The sequence below is a fragment of the Amblyraja radiata genome, unplaced genomic scaffold, assembly GCF_010909765.2.
Source record: "Amblyraja radiata isolate CabotCenter1 unplaced genomic scaffold, sAmbRad1.1.pri S144, whole genome shotgun sequence".
NCBI lineage: Eukaryota > Metazoa > Chordata > Chondrichthyes > Rajiformes > Rajidae > Amblyraja > Amblyraja radiata.
In genome coordinates, this window is record NW_022630130.1 from 209,008 (window position 1) to 216,995 (window position 7,988).

A 7,988-nucleotide genomic window follows, 5' to 3' on the forward strand; every position below is an offset into this window, starting at 1 on the left:
GACGGCCGCACCCTGGATTAAATGACCAGGACCAAAAAAGATACCCCGGCCCTCTTCTACAACTCACAGTATGTGTTGAACAAAAATCAGGAAGAGGACCATCCAACCGGTATTAAACCCTAAGTTCGCGGGCCTGTGTAAAGCCGAAACCTCCAAGCAAAACCTATTATTTGGATGTGACCTATCTAGAAGGTCAAGGAGTTGGACGATGAAGCCAAACTGGGGCTCATCAAGAAGTCTAAACATCATCCTCAAATATATCTCCCCTATGCAACCCCCGGTCGGACCAACCACACTGGGAGAAAACTCGAGGGCCAGGCAAACCCAACAACTGCCTTATTAAACCATGGCCCAGGCCGGCCCTCCTGGAAGATGCGTACACCCAAAACACACGGCCTCAGGGATCCAGAAGGAAACAGTAAACCCACTGGTAATTGTGGACGTAGGTAGGTCTGGTTCCTTACAAATTGAAGGAAGCAAGAAGATTGGTGCGAGATTACTCTTTTTCTAGAGACTTCGAATAAGTTAACTTCTGACACTTGTATCTTAAGCAGTATCCAGGGATACACAATAGAACTTTACAACAACATAATCCTCCAGTCCAGCACAAAAATAAGAAATATGGTGCTTGCCGCATCATCATAGAATAAATGATTTGAATACGATATACTCACTTCAAAATGGAAACCTTTGTTATTGCTAAGTAATTGATCTTCAAAGGTTACTACATGGCAAGCATTGATTCAAAAGATGCTTACTATTCAGTACCCATAACAGGTGACCACAGAAGTTATTTTAAATTTAATTGGATGGCTCAGCTCTGGCAGTATAGAGCACTACCAAATGGTCTTACATTAGCACCTAGGTTATTTACAAACATATCAAAACCAGCCATAGCGTTCTACGGAAACAAAAAACGCAATGGTAATGGCTTATTTGGATGACATACTAATTGTGGGGAAACTTTAGAACTAGCTGAACAAACGGTAACAGCCACTAAACAATTATTTGGTAAACTAGGGTTCATTATCCATCCAATTAAATCAAAAAATAATGCCTTCAACAAAAGGGATTATTAGGGGTTCACCATTAACTCAGTTCTCATGTCAGTGACTTTGCCAAAATAAGTTACAGCCTTAATAGAGGCATGCAGCAAAATCATTGACACGGGAAAAAAACATCCATCAGACTGGTCGCAAGAATAATTGGCAAAATAATGGCTGCGTTTCCAGCCACACAATTCAGACTCTTATATTATAAAATTTATAGAGGGCCAAAATCTTAAAATTAATGGTGGTCATTTCGATAGAACGATGAAGCTACCAACAGAAGCCATATTGGTACTAAATGGTGGAAAAACATTGGGCATTGTTCCAATCCAATCATTGTCAGCAACCCGTCTATAGAACTACAAATGGATGCTAATGCACAAGGATGGTGTGCTACCAATTCCATCTCCAGCTGTGGAGGAAGATGGAATACACAGGAGGCATCATTATTACAAACACTGGGCATAAACTACCTGGAAATGTTGGGTGCCTTTCATAGCCTTAAGTCATGTTGCTCTGGGTTATATTACCAGCATGTTAGATTATAAATTGACAGCACCACTGCGGTAGCACATATCAACCACATGGGTGGAAACAAATCAACATCTTGTAACAATCTGGCCAACACAATTTTTGCAATGGTGTATCCAAGGAGAAATTTGGATGAGAACACCGAATGGATGTTGGACAAAATAGTATTTGCTGATATTACAGCACGATATGGAACACCAGATGTCGATCTATTCGCATCCAGACTTAATCACCAATTGCCAAATTATGTTTCATGGGAACCAGACACTGGACAGCAGCAACAGATGCGTTTTAGCTGCATTGCGGGGGGGGGGGGGGAGGAATTGTTTATCTACGCAATCCCTCCCATCTGCCTCATCAGGCGGGTACTAAGGAAAATACAACAAGACTCTGCGTCTGGTATTTTAATAGTACCCGACTGACCTAACCAACCATGGTTCTCGGTGGTACTGGATATGATACTAGAACCATGTATCACCATTCCAAAACAGACGACTAAGAAGGAAAACCACCCGTGCCATGAACATATCAATCTCTTAATTTGTAGAGTCTGAAAGCTCCACTATTACACCTGGGACTGACGACCAGAGCAATGGGCATGATCACAGCGGCCCACAGACAATCAACCTAAAGACAATGCCTAGTATACATTAACAAATGGGAGATGTATTCCAACCAAAATACATCATCCAGCCTGTTTTGGAATCTTTGGTTAACCTACATCATGACGAGGGGCTTAGTTATAGTGACATCAACTGTGCCAGAAGTGCCCTATCTACTTACCTATGGCAAGAAAAGGAACGGCAGCCTGTGGGGACACGCACCCCTGGTAACGACGCTCATGAGGGGCATTTTTAATGTGAATTCCCCAAGGACCAGGTATTCCCAAATATGGGACATCAGCATCGTCCTAACGTTGTTAAGGAACTGGGCTCCAGCCACAGCGCTGTCATTACAGCCTTTGATATTAAAAACTGTCATGCTGATGGCTTTGGTCACGGCACAAAGGGCTCAGTCCCTACAAAAATTAAGGCTGGACAACATGACCAGTTCACCTGGCAACTTGCTCTTCTATATTCAAGAATTAGTAAAACAAAACAGACAGGGGTCAGCAGGCCTTAAAATAACATTTAAAGCCTACCCTTCAGATGATTGACTCTGTGTTGTGAGACATCTGCAAATATACATGGAACAAACCAAGACCATCAGAGGCACAGAAAAGGAACTTCTCATCAGCCACATACAGCCTCACAAAAGAGTAACAGACCAGACCATCTAAAATGGCTAAAATAGTATTGACAAAAGCTGGTATAAACACTAACTGTTTTAAATCTCACTCCACCAGGCTGCAGCTACGTCGGCAGCATTTAAATTGGAGGTTCATATGGATCAAATCCTCAGGACTGCAGGATGGTCATCGGAAAGAACATTCCAAAGATTTATAACAAACCAGTAATGGAAACTGGAACTTTTCAGAAACATTGTTAAGTTTTCTGTATCATAATTTACCCCAAAAAACAGGGGCTATAATTTTGTTATTAACTTTATGGTTATTTTATATACCATATTGATGCCTAATGTGTTAACACCATTCTCCCCAAAACCAAGGCAGACATGATGCATGGACTCGTTCCACGGCTTGAATCATAGAGTTTTAAAATCTTCACGTAGTCACTCACGTGACTCCGAAGTAAAATAGAAAGATTAAACGAGAACTTACCAGTTCGAAGTTTGATCATTATTTTATGAGGAGTCCGTTGAGGGAACACGTGCCCTCCGTTCCCACCCTTGATCATAAACACAACAGGTATATCTTCTCTAATCTTACTATATTTAAGTCATTACAGGTATCTGTGATTCACAAGGCTGCTTTGAAGAATGACACGCATGCGTCCTAGCGGGTTCTTCACGTATTCCCTCAACGGACTCCTCATAAAATTATGATCAAACTTCGAACTGGTAAGTTCTCGTTTAATCTTACTATTTACTAGAATGTTGCCTGGGTTTCAGAATCTAAGTCACAGAGAAAGTTTGAACAAGTTAGGTCTTTTTTTCTTTGGAGCGCAGAAGGTTAAGGGGGGACTTGATAGAGGTCTTTAAAATAATGAGAGGGATAGACAGAGTTGACGTGGATAAGCTTTTCCCATTGAGAGTAGGGAAGATTCAAACAAGAGGACATGACTTGAGAATTAAGGGACATAAGTTTAGGGGTAACATTAGGGGGAACTTCCTTACTCAGGGAGTGGTACCTGTGAGGAATGAGCTTCCAGTGGAAGTGGTGGAGGCAGGTTCCATTTTATCATTTAAAAATAAATTTAATAGATATATGGACGGGAAAGGAATGGAGCGTTATGGTCTGAGTGCAGGTAGATGGAACTTGGGGGAAAACAGTGTTCGGCACGGACTTGAAGGGCCGAGATGGCATGTATCCGTGCTGTAATTGTTATATGGTTATATGATTTAATAGCCTCCCGAAACAATTCATGATGGTAGATATCACTGGCACAGCGCGGTTGTCCTTTGGGCACGATATCTTGCTTTAGATTCAGATTCAGATTCAGATTCAGAAAACTTTATTGTCTGTTGTAACAGAAAAGCTTCGTTGACGTGGCTCAACATACAGACCGGACAATGTACTGATAAGCATTCATACAACACAGATTTCGGCGAGCACACACAGTGTGTATCGATCTTAAGAGCAAATATAAAGATTAAAAACTGTAAAAATAGACAAGATAAAAGTTGTGGATACGTGTAAAGTGACAACGCGTCAGGGTTAATTTGTCCATTGTTCATTTTTTATTTAAGTTGTTTATGGCATTGGGTATGTATGAGTTTTTGTGGATGTTTTTCTTGGATAGGGGGACTTTATATCGGCGGCCTGATGGCAGAAGTTGGAAAGACTTGTGCAGGGGGTGGGTGGGATCCTGTGTAATGAGGTTGGCTTTCCTTTTAACTGCCTGGGTGTGGAGTACTGATAATTGATTTTGAGTTTTGCCAGTTATTTTGCTTGCCTAATTGGGATTCAGGATACTGTTGGTGTTCGTGAAGCAGGTTGGTACCTCAGAACGGAGTAGGGAGAGACTAAAGATGTAGTAGGGACAGATTAAAGATGCTCTCGGGAGGCGGATTTCGCGTGGATTGGATCATCTTCAATGGGCGGAAATCGAACTCCAGCCGACTGCTGGGAGGCAGCTGGTATGTCACCATCTGCTACTGAAGAAAGGAAACGTAAACTGTGTTTTTGTCATATTCGGGTAGCAGAGTAGTGGCGATCTGACGTATAAAATATATTTAAAACGAACGTTTTTCACACTGTGGATGTTGGTTATACTGAACGAGTGCCAGGTGAGGTAGTTGAGGAAGGACAACAAGATTTGGATAGGTAGATAGGGGAGGATTAGAGTAAGATAATTGAACTCGGCAAACATTCAAGCTTTGATGAACTATTTTAGATGGTGTGGTCGAGTTGGGCCATAGGGCGTTTCAGTACTGTATGATGTTATGAGTGTTGGCGGTGCCTGACCTTTCTCCATCATGTTCTGTGTATGTTGGAGTATTGTGTTCAAACAGGGCGCCACATTTCAGCAAAGCTGTAAAATCATCAGAGAGCGGATACAAACGAATAACTGCAGGGGCAAGAAGAATTTCAACAGGTTATACTTTGAAGAAACAGGCGTCACTCAGTGTGATCCTATCGTCGGACATGTCGTGATCTTCCCTCGATTTCTGTAGGATTCTGCAATAAAGAGGCCAGGAAGATGCACTAGTAGGTTCACCGTTTTACCGGTAAAATTAAAGGGGCGGGGATTCCATCCCTGACCCAACGACTAGATCACAGTGATTAATAATTTGTCAATGAGTCCCGTTTACAGCAATTCACTATTCCTTATTATTATTATTAAAATGTGTAGAATTTGGAGTCTGAACGAAATCTCCAAAGCTCTCGGTAGGCGGGCTTCGCGTGGATCGGGTCAACTGCGGAGGCGAGGGGTCGAATTCCGGCCAACATCTTGCGAGGCAGATGGTTTGCACCATCGTGTACTGGAGAAAGGAGACGCAAAGTAGCACGTTTTCATCAGTTCCTGCAAGCGGATTATTGGTGATCTGATGTAGCAAATTACCCAACTTACATGCGGAACCTGCAAGTGTTACATAAATAACATTGGTGGATTCTTGCCCGTTCGCATGCAGTTCTCTTGCCGTCCACCTGATGTCCCCACCATTGAAAAGCTGGAACTTGCTCAAGACCCGGTAATTATTGGATCAGCGCTTCATTGTTTGAGGAGCGAAGAACAGAACCGAACCGATCAAATGATTCAAAGGACCTTCGCAGTGATATGCGAATTACCATTCAGCCATACGCAACAAAAGCAACAAGACACACAATTACATAAGAGTTAACATAAACATCCACCACAGAGGATTCCCCACATTCCTCACTGTGTAAGAAGACAAACAAGTGCAATCTTGTCCCTCTGTATACTCCCCTGGTCGGTTCTATCAAACCACCCGCAGTCGGAGCGATCAAAGCCCCGCAGCCGACGATCGAAGCCCCCGTCGGGGTGATCATAACTCCCGCGTCGGGGCGGTTAAAACACCCTCCCCGCTATGGAGCTCCCAACTCGGCCTCTTCTTACCAGAAACAGCGGGATCCACGATGTTAAAATCCACAGGTTCCGCGGTTGGAGCTTCGATCCCCGGCAAAGTTATCGCAAGCTCCGCGATGTTAAAGTCCCGCAGACTCCCGCGGCTTGTAGCGCCAGATCGGTCTTCAGGAAAGGCCGTCAACTCCACGGTGTTAGGGCACAGTGCGGACGGAGATACGATGCGGAAAATATCGCATCTCCGTCGAAGAAAGAGATTGAATAAAAGTTAACCCCCCCCCCCCACCTCCACAACCACACATAAAACAAACCAAGGAACACTAAAACATAATTGTTAACACATTAACAATAACAAAAAAGAAGGAAGGACAGACAGCCTGTTGGCGAGGCAGCCACTACCTGTGCCTAGGTCAGTTCGTGGATAATATTGAAAGTAACCCTACCACTCGATGTCCTCGAGTTTGAAATGTCTATGTATGGTATATATGATTTGTTTGGATAGCATGTTTTTACATGTAATCAGGCAACATATCGTTTTTTACATGGACTCGTGTAACAATAGCAAACTTCAACCTCAAGCTCAAACCTAAAAAGCCTCTCATCTTAAATGTCTACAACATCGCGATCCCAGAGGGATATTTCATGGCTTATCGTTCCTTTGTTCCAGATATACACATGCATATTTAAATAATATTTTTACACACATTCTTTGTTTTGTGTTTTTTACAGAACTCCAATTGTCCATCTGCACTTGTCCAGTTGGACGGAGAACTGAATGACACAATGTGACTTGAACTAAGGTGTTTGATTCTCATAAATACACGGAGAATTCGGGGTTTGGCGGGAATAACCAACAATATTCAGCACGGTATGCTATATAATGCAGTATAATCTGCATTCTGTATCTTCCTGCACGCTCCAACTACAGGATTTTAATTGATTATATCGATGTATGGCATATCTGGACAGAATAGATAGTGTGCAAAGTCACGCTTTCCACTGCATCTAGGACCATGTGACAATAAAATACCAGCCTCACCTTACCTGATCTAATGATCTGATATAAGTTACAACCATGAACAGAGCGGGATGTTCGTACTACGATGGCCCTAAGAATGTCGATGTAACGGAAACAGTTTATATTAAACTAGAGAAGGTGTTGAATGGCGGTTAACCACAAATGAACTGTTGGACAAATGTGAAGACAAGGCGACGAGTGGGCGCGGCTGGAAGAACACAGTCAAACACCCGATACCGTATCGTGGACCTTATTAATTGCCGGGCATTTGCAATACAACATAAAAAAATATACTCAGCAGTCAGAAAACTCATATGTAATGTCAGAAGTAAATTATCTTCCCTAAGTTTGTCCCTTAAACCCAGCACCATCTTTGTGTCAATTCCTCACTTCAGGTTCCTTGTAAATCTTGCCCCTCTCACCTTAACCCTCTGATATCTGATTTGTGATTCTCCATCCTGGATAAAAGACTGCATCCATCCTAATTATTCGTCTCATGATTTTACACACTTTATATCGTCACCCTGCAGCTTCATCCGCTCAAGTGAACAAAGGCCTCACCTTTCCCTACAGCTGGGCCACACAATGAGATGGCACTACAGTCCTGCTATAACTAATGACGGTGACACCACATGTGGAGAAATATGCAGAGACTGGACCAAGAGTCATAGTCACACGGCAGAGAAACAAACCCAGCAACTCTCTGTGTCCATGCGACCCAATTACTGAATCCCATTTGCTTGCAATTGGTCCACAGAATATTATGTCCCGGCTCTCTCTCTT